Source organism: Heloderma suspectum, chromosome 6, assembly GCF_057233095.1.
Source record: "Heloderma suspectum isolate Gila_16-S chromosome 6, 16-S_ref, whole genome shotgun sequence".
Taxonomy (NCBI): domain Eukaryota; kingdom Metazoa; phylum Chordata; class Lepidosauria; order Squamata; family Helodermatidae; genus Heloderma; species Heloderma suspectum.
In genome coordinates, this window is record NC_139463.1 from 99,449,100 (window position 1) to 99,467,734 (window position 18,635).

Below are 18,635 nucleotides of genomic sequence, written 5' to 3' on the forward strand. Positions count from 1 at the left end.
TTCAAGACGAGGCTGGACAGCCATCTGTCAGGGATGCTCTGACTTGGATTCCTGCATTGAGCAGGGGGTTGGACTCGATGGTCTTGTAGGCCCCTTCCAACCCTACTATTCTGTGATTCTGTGATCTCCAGGAACTGCTGCGACCGGCCTCCACACTCTGCTGCCCTAGACAAGGCTGCGCTATCCAGACTGGGGGCAAGCCAGCCTGGCTGCTGCTGCTGCTGGTCCCACCAGGACCTCAGCCACCTCTCCCCCTGCCATAGACCCCTTAGATGCCTCATATTGGGCTTGCTTTATCCCACAGTATACAAACAAATGTGTAGTGCTTTGCCCACTGTATATTTTACAGACTCACGGGCAGTACTTTGCCCCATAGTCCTTAGCCACAAGCACACACACACAGCACACACACAAAGAGCAAAAGAAAAGGAGGTACAGAAATAAAAGCTACCTACAAGCTAAAGGGGTAGGAATACACCAGAAAGCCTAACAGAAGAGAAAAGGTGTTGTGTGTGTGTGTGTGAGTTTGTATTTATTTATTTTTTAGAAAGATAAAGAGCTGAAATGGGAGGGGAACGAATAGAGGAACTGAGAAAGGCGCGGGTGGGGAGCCAAAGAACAAGGCAAGGAAAATACTTTTGTGTTTTTTGTTTGTTTTTTAAGTAAAGAATCAAGAAAAGGAAGAAAGGGAAGTTTAACAGGAATCGTTGAACGGGCTGGGTGGGAAGGAAGAACTGAAGCTGCAGTAGAACACACACACATCTCTCTCCTCCCAGCTAGCAGCAACCAACTCTCTCACACACTGCAACAAAAGCAGACAGACTTCCCATTATATACAGAATTCCCACCCCCCGCCCGTCCTCCACCACTGTCACTGACTGGGGACTGCTGGGTTAATTCAGCCCTAATCTGGCAACCAGAGTTGCCATTCGCCCAGGCTCGCCATTTCCCCCCTCCCTCCTCTCTCCTCTCCCCTTCCCTGATATTTCACAAGTTGATACATTTCACAGACAGGCTGTTTGGGTTTCAGAATAACTCCAAATCTTCAAGGCACACTGAAGTGCTTTGGGGGCAACCTGCTTCGGAGCTCAATGAAGCCTCCTGCTGGAAGCCCCCTGATTCACTTTGGGATTCAGCTTCAGCTCCGAAGCGATGCAGAGCCCTAGTTTTTTCTTTGTTAACTTTGATAAGCAGTGAGCTTAACCAATCAGATGCTGCCTTTGGGGGGACATGGCCAATGAAGGAACTGGAACAGCAAAGCGGTGGTCTTCTTGCCGCTTCAATACCCTTACAATAATAAAATAAAAATAAAAATAAAAATCTTAATTCAAGCATAACATAAAAACAAATCAATTAAAACACAATTAAAATACAACAATAAAAGAAATAAACAGACGTGTATGTGTGAGTGAGTGAAAAGGGGGCACAGAAGTACACCCTTAAGTTAAAGTGAGTCACCAAACAAAGGTTCCGCCATTATAAGCTTCAAAATTATAAGCTTCAACAGTATTTCAAACTGATCTGATACAAACTGCCATAAATACAGCAAGTTAAAAGGAGGTGAAAATTGATACATTTGTACTTTTAAGTGACTAGTGTAGTAAAAATGTAACCTAAAAGCCATTGTATGTGTCTTAAGCAGCACATAGTACTGTAAGAGCTGCGCACGCCTGGAATGAGCAGATAGTAACCCTAAGATAAGGTTGCTAAGCAAACCGCTGGCAACCAATCAAAAGTAACACGCTGGCTAAGGAATGCAAGCTAAGTGATAAAACTGTAGCGCGGAGGTTGCCCAGGGTCGACTCTGCTTTGAGCGTGAGCTCCTTTGTCGAACTGTTTGCAAACAATAAAGTCGAGTTGGACCCAGCCTGAAGTTGACTCTCCTCTTTGGGGCAAATTGGACTAGCCTCCAGGGGGCGAAACTAGCATTTTGTGCAATAAACTGGCGAGTCAGTCAGGAGTCCCTTGGACCACCCTGGGGTCAAACGACAGAACCGGCAAAGGTGCCTGTGGGGCACGCCGGACCGCCTTTGAGGTCTGCCACGGCACCAGAGTACGGGGGTCGGGACACCCAGGAGGTTAAAGGCGTGGACTCCATTGATTGAGTCAACCAGGCTGAACGGGTCTGAAGAGACGGCACTAGGGTGTTGGGCAGAGTAAGTACTTGATTTCCCTTCTGTCTTTCTGTTTGGGTTGCCTTCGGAGCGTCTGAGGTTTGTCAGACTCCGTGTCAGTGTCGGAGGTTTGTCAGGCTCCGTGTATGGTTTCAAATAGAGGTAGGCACAATGGAGGCGGGTAGCTCCCGTTTAGAAAGCTCTGCCACTCCCTTGGGATGCATGCTAAAGAACTTTAGCAAAGTCAAGCGTCTGAGGTTTGTCAGACTCCGTGTACTAAGATGTCGAAAGGCAAGCTGGTTACACTCTGTCAGTTGGAATGGCCAGCATTTGGAATTAGTTGGCCAGACATAGGATCCTTTGGTGTAAATCTTGTAAATGCTGTATATAAAAATGTGGTGAATAATGGGCAATGGGATCAATTCGCTTATATTGATAGTTGGTTAAATTGGTGCGGAAAGAATCCCCCTTAGTTACAGAAGTGTAAATGTGTAAATGTGTTACTGGCAAAGGACCACAGGGGCAAGAGACCCCGGGTGGTGTCTGAATCAAGTAGTGAGAGATAAATTTGCCTCAGGGAAGGTGAGGTTATCAGCATTTGGATGAGTGCCAACCAAAATCCACTGAAGGCGAGAAAAGGTTGAATATAAAGTTCAATATTGTAACGTCATGATGGTATGCGAGGTGAAGCCCAAAGCCCCTGTTCCCCCCGATTCAAGCCCCACGGAAGGAGCTTGAAGACTGGGAGACCCTGCCCAAGGTGCCCTGAGCTCCCCCCCGTCTGATTCGGTCTGTTAGGTTGGGAAGAGAGGTTGTTGGGGGAGGGAGGGGGCCCGCCAGAGACAGTTTGTCTGCCACCGTATCCAAGTTTGTTAGAAGAAGCAAAAGCAGTTGAAAAAGTTGCAACTTCTGAAGAAAGAGATTTGTTTGATGACTTAAAGACTGTGGCAAAATCAAGAAACAAAGACAGAGCAAGTTCTTAAAATATCAGGGTCTGTGTGAGCTTATCTCTGTCAGCCTACTCAGAGCAGAGCCAAGGGGGACTTGCCTAACCCCCCTTCGCCGTGGCTGGTTTAGCCTTAGCAAGCAGAGAGGCTGGAAGGTGTCTGTGAAGACCTGACAAAAGAGTGAGATTTGCAAAAAAACAAACAAACAAGAAAAGCATCACAGCTGGAAAGCTGAGCAGCACTGCTCTGTTCTTATCTGTGGAGGAATCTAGAAGAGGTGTAAGGTTACACCTTCCCCATTCGAACTGATGAAGAGACACAGAGCTTTTGTTAAAACGCATCCCTTCTTTATGGCCCAAAGCCTTCTTTGTTAGAGGCACTCTGCACATGGACTGGAACTTTGGCCAGTTAAAGACTTGCCGTAAAAAGTACTGTGAGGCTTGTCATAGCCTTAAACTCCCGTTGTTGTAGATTGTGTGTTTGTTTGTGATCAGCTCAGTGTACAGTTTGATTTGTGATTTCAACACTCAGATAAAAAGCTGCATTTGACTGAAAGAACTGGGTATATTTAGCCATGAGAAGAGAAGACTGAGAGGAGATCTGATAGCACTCTTCAAGTACTTCAAAGGTTGTCCCAGAGAGGAAGGCCAGGATCTCTTCTCAATCATCCCAGAGTGCAGGACACGGAATAATGGGCTCAAGTGACAGGAAGCTGGACTCCAGCTGAACATCAGGAGAAACGTCCTAACTGTTAGAGCAATACGACAATGGAACCAATTACCTGGGGAGGTGGTGGGCTCTCCCACCCTGGAGGCATTCAAGATGAGGCTGGACAGCCATCTGTCAGGGATGCTCTGATTTGGATTCCTGCACTGAGCAGGGGGTTGGACCGGATGGCCTTGTAAGCCCCTTCCAACCCTACTATTCTATGATTCTATGATTTCCAAGGCTTTGATTTCATTTACCCTAATGAAGCATACAGATACAAATTGCTAGAGATTCATAGACTACAAAGGAAACAGCCTTCAAAAAGTTCAAAGAGAAACTACGAAAGTTAGTTTCCCTTTAAAAAGGGGGCAGCAAATTCTCTTAACTTAAGAGGTGAGAGAGAGAGAGTCCCCCACTCTCCCGTGATACTTCTAAGCCCAGCTGTGTTTCTGAAGCCTAAGAAAGTTCCTGCCCCATGTGTTCCAGCTCTTTCTCAAAATCTGAACTGTTCTGACGTTCCATTTGCTCAGAGGCAAACCTGACACTCTGCCAAAACTCATGCAGTGTGGAGTTGCCGATGCAAAAATGGTGGCTTGGAACTCTTTCCACATATGAGAACGCCCTTCCCTTGATTTTGATGGGCCCTGACCATGCAGTCAGAGGAGCAGTATAATGGTTAGATCTGGTCCACCATGCCCTACGATGCAAAACAAATGTTTTCCAGTCATGGTGTTAGATTTTAATGATATGAAAAAGGTATAAAAGAAGGCAGAAGAAAGTAGCAGACAAAAAGGCTTAAAAAAAGAAAGCTTATCCCAAATGTGTGTCGTTGAAGATCTAAGCAAGCGAGTCTCTGTCAAAGCAATGGCAAACAGCCTAACTTGCAGAGAAAACAAAGAGTTAAAACTGGTGCATGGCACAGAGAATTTGAAACATGATTTGCAGAACAGGCAAGCCAAAAGATAAGTGTGCCTGTTACAAGAGGGAGGCTATAGTAGCCATAAAAAGGGGTGAAGCCCCCGTATGAAGCTTTAACAAAAATATTACCCACTAGAAGTGGACAATTAAAATAAAAAAGGCTTTTCTTAAATTGAAGCAAGCCTTAATATCACCGCCTGCTTTAGCCTTATCAGACCCCAGATCATGAAGTTTTTAGAGCTATGGTGCACATGAGAGCACATAAAAAAGTGCCATTCCTGGAAAAAGGAAAAGGCAATGCTGGCAGCCACCATGGGCGGAGATATAAACAGCAGCTTGAGAGCACAGAAGTGACCAGAGGGGGGGGGGGCAGAAAAGGAAAGGGCCAACCGGGGCTCAATAAATGTGCGTATTGCCGAGAGAAGAGACATTGGAAGAAAGATTGTCCAGAGCTGAAAAAAAAAGAGAAAAGAGACTCACCCTGAAGGCTGCCAAATGCTGGCAGGGTCCTCCAGTGGGGGGGAGTCTAGCTGAAGGGCCACCACCCTACGAACAAATGCTCGGGAGAATCCCAAGGTAAAAGTAAGGGTTGGTGGCGAGGACTGTAAAGCCCTAGTAGATACTGGAGCCACATTTTCTATGATCCCTGTGAAGCCCCCCCGGCCAGAGAAAGTGGAAAGCATGTAACTATAGAAGAAATTAAAGGGGGAAAAAAAAAAAACTAAATTGCCCGTGTGCAAGCCCCTCCTCACGAAGACTGGAAATAACATACTGGAACATGCCTTTGTAGTTTCATCTGCATACCTGGTTGCCCTCTTGGGGCGGGACTTGTTAACAAAACTGCAAGCTAAAATCTTCTTCCGTGATAATCAGATTGTAGTACAGCTGCCAGCAATGCAGGGCTCAAATTATCGAATGGCCCTTCAAGCAATCAAGATTGTGTCAGAGGCCAAAGGGACTGAGATTTTAGAGAATGTTGATCCATGTGTGTGGGCAGACAGAACCCCTGCCCGACCAAATGCATAACACAAATTAAAATCTTCTTTAAAAAGGGAGAGCCCTGTGTGTGTGAGGCAGTATCCTCTGAAAAAAGCCACCTGTGCAGGCTTGAAGCCGCTCATTGAGAAGTTCAAAAATTATGGTTAGCTAATAAAGGGATCATCTCCCTTTAGCACCCCGATTTTGAGTGCTCCCGAGGCAGATAGCACCTCCTTCAGGTTGGACCAAGACCTGAGAACTGTGGCTGACTGCCCTTTGTGCCTCAAAAATGATTCAAAGATGCTTGAGCCCCCAGCTCAAATGAGAAGTCACCCATGCGCTTACTATCCTTTTCAGAGATTTCAAATTGACTTTTCAGAGTTGCCCCAGCCTCATGGCTATCGGTACCTGCTAGTAATGATAAAAGCAATTGACTGCACCGCTCAGACAGTAGCCAAGATCCTATTAAAAAGTAATCCCTAAGCTCTTGTTACCTAAAGAGAGTGAATCAAATCGGGGGCCCCATTTTGTTGGACAAGTGACGCAAGTAGTGGCCCAGGCATAACAAACTAACTAGAAGCTACACCCCCCTTAGAAACCTCAATCTACAAGTCAAGTTGAGAAGATGAACCGCACCTTAAAGACAATGCTCATTAAAATTTGTTTAAAGATTAAGTTGAAAGGCCACAGGCCTTGCCAATCACCTTGACTCGAGTATGGTGCACCCCCAAGGGAAGTATTAAATTGACACCTTTTAAACGTTCCACAAGTGCCCACCTCGGATATTACCTATGGCTGATAGCTTAAATGTGAATTTAAAAGTAAAAGTTTTAAGATTCAAGGTTATGTTACTGCTTTGCAGTCTGTTTTGTTTTCACAGGTTTGCGACACCGCACCAATCCTGGCCTTTAGATGCTCCAGTGCATAATCTCAATCCCAGCGATTGGGTGCTAATCCAGTCCTAGAAAGATGAACCACCTACCAAGAAGCAGAAGGGTCTGTTTCAGATCCTACTTACCACTCCCATTGCTATGAAAGTCGCCAAAGAAAAGAAGTGGATTCATCACACTGAATAAAGGCATCACCTGCACCAGAGAGGGTCACACCGGAAGCTGACCCACCTGAAGGTCACCGTTGGAATAATGAACCCCTGAAAGGACTCAAGTAGCTCTACAGAAAGGGGACGCTCTCGTTTCAAGGGTTCCTGATGAACAGAACAAAACTGAGTTCCAAAAGTTCAAAAAAACTGTGTTTTTGTTGTCAACATTCTAGTAGCTAGAACAAGGGCGTCCCAGGCCTCACTTGCTGTTTAGAGAAAACCGTCAATGCCGCAGCGATAATAGTTTGCGCCTTTAAGTGCGTAGTCCACCGCGGGACCAAAGAGAGTATAAATTTGAGAAAAGCCTTTTGAGGGGGGAATTGTAGTAAAAATGTAACCTAAAAGCCATTGTATGTGTCTTAAGCAGCACATAGTACTGTGAGAGCTGCGCACGCCTGGAATGAGCAGATAGTAACCCTAAGATAAGGTTGCTAAGCAAACCGCTGGCAACCAATCAAAAGTAACACGCTGGCTAAGGAATGCAAGCTAAGTGATAAAACTGTAGCGCGGAGGTTGCCCAGGGTCGACTCTGCTTTGAGCGTGAGCTCCTTTGTCGAACTGTTTGCAAACAATAAAGTCGAGTTGGACCCAGCCTGAAGTTGACTCTCCTCTTTGGGGCAAATTGGACTAGCCTCCAGGGGGCGAAACTAGCATTTTGTGCAACACTAGGGATGTACGAAAGTCACTTACCTTTTACGAAATTTGATTCGCGGTGGGGGGGAGGTGCCCCGTCCCTCCCCCCGAAATTCTGGCTGGGGGGGAGGCGCCCCGTCCCTCCCCCTCGAAATTCTGGCCAGGGGGGAGGCGCCCCGTCCCTCCCACCACAAATCCTGGCCGGCCGGGTCTGCAAATGGCGGTGGCCAAAGCCGCCGCTGTTTGCGTCCCTCCAGTCAGCCGTGATAGGCTACGTAAATGTTTATGTAGCCTATCACGGCTGAGTTTAAAAAAAAACAAAACTGTGCATACACAAATGGCGGCGCCCATGGGCGCCACCATTTGCATTCCATATTTGGGCACATCTAGTCTACGTAAACATTTACGTAGACTACAGCGAAAATAAGAGGAACGCTACGCTATTTGCGTTCCCCTTATTTTCGCCGTAGTCTACATAAATGTTTACGTAGACTAGACATGGCAAAATAAGGAACGCAAATGGCGGCGCCCGTGGGCGCCACCATTTGCGTACGCCCGGTGTTGTTGTTTTTTTTTTACTCAGCCGTAATAGGCTACGTAAACATTTACGTAGCCTATCATGGTATTTTTTAAAAATCTAGCCATGATAGGCTATGTAAATCTTTACGTAGCCTATCACATTTTTTTGGTTTTTTTTTTAAACTTGGAAATGGCGGCAGTGGCAGCCAGTCGGAAGACCGGCCGCCACCGCTGCCGAACCGCCGCCGCCGCCAGGGAGATTCGCCCAAGGTAAGTCCCGTCCTGGGGGAGGGCGGGGGGCAGACCTTTTCGCCACCGATTTCAGCAATTTGTGGCGAAATTCTCTGACATCCCTACTTTTAACACAAGCTGTGGTTCACCATATTGTATATTTCTTTCGAATTCTGGGAGAAACTACTGATATACTTTATTCAGGCTTGTCAAGGGGGGAGTGCCTTTCATTGGTTTGCTGAAATGCTGAGCAGCGGTTTAAAAGGTATCAAGGTTTTTCTGCCCCAGGAAAGTTGATGGCAGCAACTGCTGGCAAAGTTATGTTGAGCATGCTCAGTTTCACTCTGAAGCTAGAATGCTGCCAGCACTCCAGTGTTTTGAATACTACTGTTTCTGTCAGCATTTTGACAATGGGGGCGGGGTAGCAGAAAAGTGAGATAAGAGTGAGGTAATTTTGAAGGCTGAGGGAATAACTCTCGCTGATAGACAGATCACTGATGATGAGAGAGAGGAAAATGAAAAGATTATGCTGGAATCAGCCCTGAAGCCTGGGTGGGGCAGATGGGTGCACTCCCCCCGCCCCGAGCTATGCTTTGCCCCCACACACTAGGATTTTAAAAAATTGTCTTTTTATTGTCAAGCAATAAATAAAGTTTTTATTGTTTTAACCAATGGTTACAACAAGCATACAAAAAACATAGATGAGCAAAATCAGATACACATATGTTACATGTTTTTAATCAGTTTGCAGAGTCAAAAAATTTACTCTATAGTAGGGATGTACAAAAGGGACTTACCTTGTCCCGCAGCTTGCTTCGCGGTTCATGCAAGGGGGGGGAGGCACCCCGCCTCGCCTGGCTGAAATTCAGGCCGGGGGGGGAGGTGCCCCGCCTCGTCCGGCCGAAATTCAGGCCGGGGAGAAGCGCCCTGTCTCCCCGGCCGCGAAAGAAAAAGTGAAAAAAAAAAACCGTGATAGGCTACATAACGATTAATGTAGCCTATCACGGCTAGATTTCCAAAGTCAGCCATGATAGGCTACGTTAATTGTCACGTAGCCTATCACAGGTGACTTGGGGGGGGAAGCGCGTACGCAAATGACGGCAGCCCATGGGCGCCGCCATTTGCGTTCCTTATTTTGGCACGTCTAGTCTACATAAAGATTTACGTAGACTACGGCGAAAATAAGGGAACGCTATTTGCGTTGCCCTTATTTTCGCCATAGTCTACGTAAATCTTTACATAGACTACCCGGGCCCAAATAAGGAACGCAAATGGCGGCACCCATGGGCGCCGCCATTTGCGTACGCGCTTTTTTGTTTTTTTCCAGAGTCACCCGTGATAGGCTACGTAACGATTAACATAGCCTATCATGGCTGACTTTGGAAATCTAGCCGTGATAGGCTACGTTAATCATTACGTAGCCTATCACGTTTTTTTTTTTTAACTTTATTTTGTAATGGCGGTGGCGGCAGCCGGTCGGAAGACCGGCCCCCGCCCCCGCCGAACCGCCGCCGGGACCCACCGCCGAGAGGGACATTCGCAGGAGGTAAGTCCCATCCCGGGGGGGGGCGGGGGGTGGAGAATTTCACTGCCAATTTTGGGGGGCCGAATGTGTTGGCATTCGGCCTCCCCGAGATTCATGGAGAAATTCTCAGAAATTCTCCGCCATCCCTACCTATAGCTTTGGGCTGCAAAGGCAAAATTGGCCAGTGCCAGGAGAATTGTCTTATTATGACATGTAAGCAAAACATTTATTCTGTCGGAGTTGGACCAGATGGACTTCTTCTCAAAAAATTTATCTTAATTAGGGATGGCAGAGAATTCCGCCATGGATCTTGGGGAGGCCGAATGCCAGTGCATTTGGTCCCCCAAAATCTGTGGCGGAATGGCCTGCCACCCCCCCGCCACCCCCACGGATCCCCCCAGGATGAGACTTACCTGGGGCGGATCTTCCGGGCGGCAGCAGCAGCTGCGGCGGCTGGTCTTCCGACGAGCTGCCGCCGCCGCCATTTGCAGTTGTTGTTGTTTTTTTACACAGACGTGATAGGCTACGTATGTTTTTACGTAGCCTAAAATGTCTGGGTAAAAAAAAAAGGTGTACGCAAATGGCGGCGCCTACGGCCGGCCGCTGCCATTTGCGTACGCCTTTTTTTTTTTTTTTCCCCAGACTTTTTAGGCTACGTAAAATTTACGTAGCCTAAAACGACTGGGTAAAAAAAAAAAAAAGGCATATGCAAAATGGCGGCGGCTATGGCCACCGCCATTTGCGTTCCTTATTTTTGGCCGTCTTAGTCTACATAAATAATTATGTAGACTAAGACGGTGAAAATAAGGGGAACGCAAATAGCGTCCTCTATGCTCTTTGCGTTCCCCTTATTTTTTCCGTCATAGTCTATGTAAATATTTACGTAGATTAAGACAGCCAAAAAGAAGGAACGCAAGTGGCGGTGGCCATAGCCGCCGCCATTTGAATACGTGGTTTTTTGTTTTTTTTTTCCCAGAGCCCTCCGCGGCCGGAAATCCGGCGGCGGACGGCTCTGACCTGGCCGGGCCTGGCTGGCTGCTCCGTGGAGCTGCCGCGGAGCACAGCCGGCCGTGGAAGATTCCGGGGGGGAGGAACGGAGCACCTCCCCCCCCGTCCAGGATTCCGGGGGGAGGGATGGAACGCCTCCCCCCCTACCATCAGCATAATCCGTGAAAGGTAAGTGATTTTCGTACATCCCTAATCTTAATACATGGAATGAATTTGGGAAAAGATAGAACAAAAGAACAGATAATGAGACAGGTCCTCCATGTCTTTTTAATTTGTGACATGACAGACCATGACAGCCTCCATTGAATGAATGGTAGCTTGCTTTCAGAACAGGAAACATTTAAGAATAGGAACCTCTGAAAAATTCAGTGAATAAGATGGGGCCAGTGCACAACAAAAGCCTCATCTAGAAGAGTCCCCAAATGTCTGCTCACCCAAGACTTTCCCTCAGAAGTAAGCTGTTCTGGACACACAGGAACATATCTATTTATTTGTACGCATCTACTCAATTAATTACTTGTTTGTGTTTTGTGTTTTGTTTTTAGTTTGTGTTTTTGCTTTTCTCAGAACACTGTGATAATACATTTCCTTTTTAAAAACCAGGGGAATTCAATGACCAAAAAACCTGCTATTTTAAAAGCAGAGTGAAGGCTGTCACATGCTGGCACAAAGCCAGGAAATTGGAAGCCAACGATGATGCCTTAACAAATGCGCCCTGTGATCAGTAATGATGTTGTGCACTGTCACAAATTGTGCTTGCATACAAGCAACAAACAGGTGTGGGTCAATATGCAGGAAGATTCCTCTAGCAAAACAGTATGGTTCAGATGCTTCATAAGGCACTACAGGAGCAGGACAACATGGGACATCTTTGCTGGTCCCAAACACTCCATCCTTCGCATCCGGATTTGGGCCGGAAAGACCTAGGAGAAGTGTGGGTGCATGGAGGGTAAGTTGTAAGCAAGCACAATTTGTGACATCGCACAACGCTATTACTGATAACAGGGCATATCTGTGAAGGCATCAGCCTAAGCTTCCAGTTTCCTGGCTTTGTGGGGCTTGAGACAACCTTAACTCTGGTCTTAAACTGGCAGGCATTTTGATCACTGAATATGAATCCTCAGAAGCCACAAGACTGCCCAGAGCCTGTACTCACAGGGCAGCCCTCTGCTCTGCCTGCCTGCCTGCACTGGAAGTGGGAATGGTGGGGGCAGGTGAGTGATGAAGCATGGAGGGAGAGGGGGGAGATGCAGCTGCTCCACAACACCTCGTGTGGGGCCTTCAAAGGGGACCTTGGTGAGGGTGGGAGCAAAGCAAAAGCAAGCTCCCTTTCAATCCGGCAGGAGCTGGGAGCATCGGTCCTTCAGTGTGAAGCTGGGGTTCTTCATTTTCCCCAGTGGACAAGGGCATAGAAACAGAGATGACTAGAGGGGAGAGCTGTAGCTGAATGGTAGAGCACATGGTTTGCAGACAGAAGGTCCCAGGTTCAATCCCCGGCATCTCCAGGTAGGGCTGGAAAAGCTCCTGCCTGAAACTCTGGAGAGCCGCTGCCAGTCGCAGTGTCAACAATACTGGACTAGATGGACCAAGGTTCTGACTCGGTATAAGGCACCTTCCTATATTCTTAATTTAAAGGTGAGACCAATTTAAAATGTGTATTTAAAACTCACAGCAAATAAACAGGGAATAATACATTCAGGTTTATTGTGAGACTTTGACAATAATACACAAGCAATTATATGGAGGAGAGACTATGCAAAGCAGCATCTGCATGAAAAATGAAGATACCATGATTACATGGGGAAATAAAACTTGTATAATACAGTATTAAACCACAAGGTGCAGTAGGTGATGCATGCAAGGACGACAGCATGCAAAGTGAATTACAATTTAACTCTTACTGAACGCTGCTTGGGAAGTAAAAAATATAAGACGTATTGAAGCGTCAGGTAAAATGACTCATCATCAGGGTGGATACTAAGCCCATAGAATCCCAGAGTAGTTCTGATTCTGAGGAAGAGCAGCTGCTCCTGGGAGAGGAGCACGCTCATCCTTCCCAAGGCCAACAGCTGGCAGGGATTCCTCCCACCGGCATTCCTGGCATAGATAGCAGTCCCGGGAGTGAGAGAGCGTGGGAAGCAGACTTGCTGGACGTGCGACGCCGATGCAGGGAGCGGCGGCAAATGGAGGGCGCGGAAAGGAGGCGTAGTGCCTGGTTGGTGTGCAAACAACGGTTGCACCCAGAGGATCCAAGGGAAAAGGGGAGGGACTCTCCCTAGCCCAAAAGATCAGGGTCTGCCAGTGATTCTCCTTCAAATGGGGACCAACTGTTCCAACTTAGGGCATAGGTACTCTGCTGCTCATATCTAGCTGCTAACAGTAGTTGTTAAGTTGTAAAAGAGGAATAAAGCTTTGAAAAGAATCCCTTTGTCTGTGTCTGGACTTGGCTACTGGATTAGACTGAGAGAGGCCTCCAAGGAGCCCTTGATACTCGTACATGCAGCAATTATAGAATGCAAACCTAGCAGCAATTTTAATTATTGTTCAACTCTGTTATAGTAACTCCACTTAAAACTCTCGCCAGCCCAGCTAATTACAAGCGGCTTCTCCATTTCCAGCTGCATAGCAGTTTGGCATAGAGATTAAAGAACTGAGTGGTAAATCTATACCTTACTATACCACAGCAGAGATCATAGGGGCAGACTCCTGGAGACTTCACACATAAACAGGCTCAAATATTGCTTCAGCAATGGAGAAGCCTAGACCAGGGGTAGGCAGACTTCAGGCTTGCTAGATCTTGCTTCAGCAGCACAGAACCTTAGATCGGGTTAGATAGATTTCAGGCTCACTAGTTCTACTAGGGGTTTTTTGTGTTTTTTTTACTAGAGTGCTGAGGTCCACAAAATGCAAAACAGTGGCTGGGGGTGGAGAACATACACTTGGAATTAAGGAACAGGGTGCCTCTGAGCATATGTTCAGCCAAGGAATTTGTTTTAGTACCAGAACTGACCTGAAATCCTTTCACACACAAATCCACTCCTAGCTTGCTCCTAAGCTTTCTCCATTTCAGAAGCCGGGGGGGGGGGGCTTCTTGTTGTTGCTGCTGTGAAACAATTCACCTCCTTGGAGTCCAAGGCATCATCTCTGGAATATGGGAAATGTGACCTCAGGGCCATTACCCATGGTCTACTTAATCCCTCTTCTTCTTGACGCTCTCAAAGAACTCCAAAAGGACAGCGTAGCAGGACTTCCTTTGTATGAGCCATGCTGATTTTTCCTCAGCAAGCTTGTTCTTTTATATGTTTAACAATTCTAATTTTAATTATTTTGATTTTTCCAGCAATTTATATGGGAAAGAAGTTAGACTATTGGATTTGTCATTTCCTGGCTCCATCCTGGCTCCCCTTTTCAAATAAAAAGAAATCAGCATTAAATTGGCTACTTTCCCATCCTTTGGTAAGGAAGCCAGTTTTAGTGACAAGCTGCATGTTTTTGTTAGAAGATCAACAATTAAATATTTGAGTTCCTTAAGAACCCATGTGTGTATGCTATCCGGATCTGGTAACATTGTAATTTGCATTTTGTCCGTTAGCTCAAGTACGATCTCTTATAAACTGTGCTTGACTTAGTTCTTCAGATGTTCTCTCCTGAAAAACTGCCTTCCCCAAATCTTTCACACTTGTTCTCTGATACAAGAATAGATGCAGAGAGTTTAATCAGCTTCCCCAGAATCTTCCTATTCTTGTTTGGTATCTGGTAATGGTATTACCATTATATCTGGTAATATACCTCGATTTCAGCAAAGCTTTCGACAAAGTGCCCCATGATCTCCTGATGAGCAAACTAGCTCAAAGTGGGCTAGATGAAACAACGATCCTGTGGATCCACAGTTGGCTACAGAATTGGACTCAAAGAGTACTTATCAATGGGACCTTCTCAAACTGGGGAGAGGTAACGAGTGGGGTACCGCAGGGCTCAGTCCTGGGCCCAGTGCTCTTCAACATTTTTATTAATGATTTAGAGGAGGAGGTGCAGGGAATGCTGATCAGATTTGCAGATGACACAAAATTGTGCGGGATAGCTTATACTTTGGAAGACAGAAACAAAATTCAAAGTGATCTTGATAGACTGGAGCGCTGGGCAGAAAACAACAGAATGACATTTAATAGGGATAAATGCCAAGGTCTGCACCTAGGAAAAAGAAACCAAAGGCACCGTTACAAGATGGGGGATACGTGGCTCAACAACACTACAAGCAAGAAGGATCTTGGAATTGTTGTCGATCACAAGCTGAATATGAGCCAACAATGTGATGTAGCTGCAAAAAAGGCCAATGCCATTTTGGGCTGCATTAATAGAAGCATAGCTTCCAAATCCTGGGAAGTACTAGTTCCCCTCTACTCAGCACTGGTTAGGCCTCATCTGGAGTACTGTGTCCAGTTCTCGGCACCACACTGTAAGGGTGCAGACAAACTGGAGAGGGTTCAGAGGAGGGCAACAAAGATGATCAGGGGACTGGACACTAAGCCCTATGAAGAGAGACTGAAAGAACTGGGCATGTTTAGCCTTGAGAAGAGAAGACTGAGGGGAGATAGGATAGCGCTCTTCAAGTCCTTGAAAGGTTGTCACAGAGAGGAAGGCCAGGATCTCTTCTCGATCATCCCAGAGTGCAGGACACAGAATAATGGGTTCAAGTTACAGGAAGCCAGATTCTGGCTGAACAACAGGAAAAACATTCTGACCATTAGAGCAATACGACAATGGAACCAATTCCCTAGGGGGCTCTCCCACACTGGAGGCGTTCAAGACGAGGCTGGACAGCCATCTGTCAGGGATGCTCTGACTTGGATTCCTGCATTGAGCAGGGGGTTGGAGTCGATGGCCTTGTAGGCCCCTTCCAACCCTACTATTCTATGATTCTACGATTCTGTCTTAACACACCATTGTCATTCAGTGGTCTTAACAGCCTTCCTGGCTGGTTTATTTGTATTTTGGTGTATTTTTAAATGGTTGTTTATTTTAAAGTTGTTACAATATGGGCTGGCCCTACCATTAGGCCAAGTTAAGCAGCAACCCCAGGCAACTGATTTTGTTATGACAGGGCAGTAAATTGTTGGCTAATTTTATTATGATGTTGCTTTCATTGCCAAGAAGGGGAGAGGGACTTGTGGGATTCCGACGTTAGTTGCCAAAATAATTTGACCAGCCTTGAGTAATGTGTACCTTGACTTGCAATGGAAGGCAGTTACGTGTCTTGGTTGGCCCTGAATATGCTTCTCAAAGTCTTTTTTCAGTTACCTTATCACCTTACACTTATTTTTATCAGATTTTGTGCTCTTTTTTTCGTTCTCTAGGCAAACCTTCCACTTTTTAAGCTTTTTATAGCTTCCTTGACTCTGCTTCTTAACCATGCTGGCATATCCATTTTAATCTGATCTTCTGCTGTAACACTTTCACATAGCTTCCAAGTATTCTGAAGAGATTTGACCTTATTGGCTCTCCCGTTCAACTTCCCTTTAAATAACCTCCTCCTTTTCTGAGAAGCTTCCTCTCTTGGAAAGGTGTTGGACTTCCTTGGCAAGTTTCCACTTCAACAGATAGGAAGCTGCATTATGCTGAATCAGAGGCTATTGGTTCATCTAGTGCAGTATTATCTACTCCAGATAGTATCAGCTCTCTAAGATCTTGGGCAACAGACCCTTCTTTGGATTGATACTGGAATCTTCCGCATGCAAAGCTTATGTTCTGGTCTCTACCACTGAGCTATGACACCTCAACTTACATATATTCTGGATTTCATAGCACTCTTGTCATAGGGCTTTTCTATATCAGGCATTTATCATGCGCTCATCATTCCCCACTCATGGTTGTTTATGGGTCTTTAGATGACCTTGTGACCCTCCAGTTTCACTTCTGTGTCTGACCAACACTTTCAACAAGTTTTTTTAGAGCAAGGAAAATGTGACATTTAATTGTGAAAGTGAAAGAAAGCGTGATTTCCTTTAGTGTATTTGCACTATTCCGCCATATTACAGTGCTGCCTAGAGGTTATGTAGCAGAAAAGCAGGAAAGGAAACACTCCTTGTGTAGTGCTCGGCTCTCAGTTCTTCAACAAAACCTAAAGGAAATACAGTGGATTAACGCCTGATTAACAGCCTCATATAGGGCTCCTTCACACTGAGCTTTTATCCTGCGATTGAGTTTGCAGGCTCTTTACATGATGCCGTGATCATTCAAAGCATCTCCTGCACTAATGCCCTTTGTTCCGTTTTTAAATTGATCGCAGATAATGAACTATCAAATTACCCCATTGTGTTTTGCTTCAGTTTCCTCCATAAAAAGAGGGAAAGTGGCAAGAAGAGGAGCGAGATCAGTGAAAGATATGGAAGACTCAGATACAGGGAGAAGGAGGGGGAAAGGGAGGGGAGGAAGCGCATGAAAAAGGGAGTTGTCTCAATCCTGCATTTAAAACAGAAGCAGAAAGCCCTGCTTTAAATGCAGGATTTTAGGCTGGTGTAGAGATGCCCATAGAAAAGCAAATGGTTTGCAAGCCATGAGCAGCCCTTACATCTCATACCAATTCCTGCTTGGCACCATTCCATCAAACATTGCTAGTCAGCTCTATGACCAATTCTTCCAAAGCATAATGATCATGTGTAGAAATGGACAATGGTGTCCCTGTCACAACCTCAAAGCGTATTTACCCAGTCAATCTGAGAGTAGTTGAAGACATGCATTAGTTCAACATTTTTTCCTTTGGAGGCTTCCCTGATTTCTTTCTCCATCAACATCAGAGTTTGGGTTCAGGAAACAACAGCCACAAGAAGAGTCCTGATGGATCAGACCAAAGGCCTCTCTAGTCGAGCATCCTGTTCCATACAGTGGCCAACCAGACACCCATGGGAAGCCCACAAGTGGGACCTGAGCACAATAGGACCTAAGCACAATTGTTCCCTAGCTCCCATTGGTCTCGGGGGCATTCTGCCTCTGGCCCTGGGGGTAGCATATAGCCATCATGACTAGTAACCATTGATAGCCTAATCCTCCTTGAAATTCTATAATCCCCTTTTAAAACTATCTAAGCTAGCGATCTTTGCCACATCTTGTGGCAGTAAATTCCATAAGTTAACTATGCACTGCATGAAAAAGTACCTCGTTTTGTCTCTCCTAAATCTCCCGCCAATCAGCTACATTGTGTGCTCAGTACATTGATCTCTTGGCTTTCTGGGAATAACTGCATCCACTTTCTTCTAAAGTGAATACCACCATGGGGGGGGGGGTTGATTTTCATCAAGATTGCAGCTGGCAAGGGAATGGTTAAACCTCCCACTATGACATGTTGTGGACCTGATGGAAATTGGGAGCCCGCACACCTATTATTAAAACCTTGAAAATCCCTGACATGTCTTCTAATGATGCATTTATTGTCCAACGGCCCACAGCTGCTGTGGATGACGCAGGACTACAAACAGAGATTGTAGAACCGATGATGATGAAAGGATACACCCTTCTTTGCCACAAATGCCTGCAGAAGCAGTTTTAAAGCGTGTTTCCTCCTGATCCACACCCACAAGGGATATATTTAGCTTTCTTCTTCTTACGAAGCGAGAAATGCTTTTGCTTCCCCTTTTCATCAGAAAAGAAGAGGACACTGGGTGAAAGGGCGCACCCAAAAAAATCTGGTTGGTTTTTTGTTTGTTTTTTTTGGGGGGGGCTGAAATAAATTCTTAACATTTGGGGAAACAGGTGGAGGCTTAGCAGGAGACAAGGGGCAGTGGCTCCCCCCCCCCACTTTGCTTTTTAAATTTCTCTCAATGCTACTGGAATGATGCTTCATCATGATGTAGAGCTTTTTTTAAAAAAAAATGGCAGTTAATCAGCTGTCAATTGGCTGTATCTACTTTTGTTTTCATCACAGGCTTGAGATCGAGCAGTACACAAGGATCATTTCCTTT

General features: G+C 45.9%; 1 long non-coding RNA gene across 1 annotated transcript; it reads left to right on the forward strand.

Annotated features, from left to right (window-relative positions):
- The first annotated feature begins 1,817 nt into the window (after nucleotides 1–1,817).
- Nucleotides 1,818–7,356, forward strand: LOC146342052 (uncharacterized). The gene is made up of 2 exons (XR_014783899.1): nucleotides 1,818–2,156; nucleotides 6,528–7,356. It is a non-coding gene; the product is annotated as an uncharacterized LOC146342052 (long non-coding RNA).
- The last annotated feature ends 11,279 nt before the right edge of the window (nucleotides 7,357–18,635 follow it).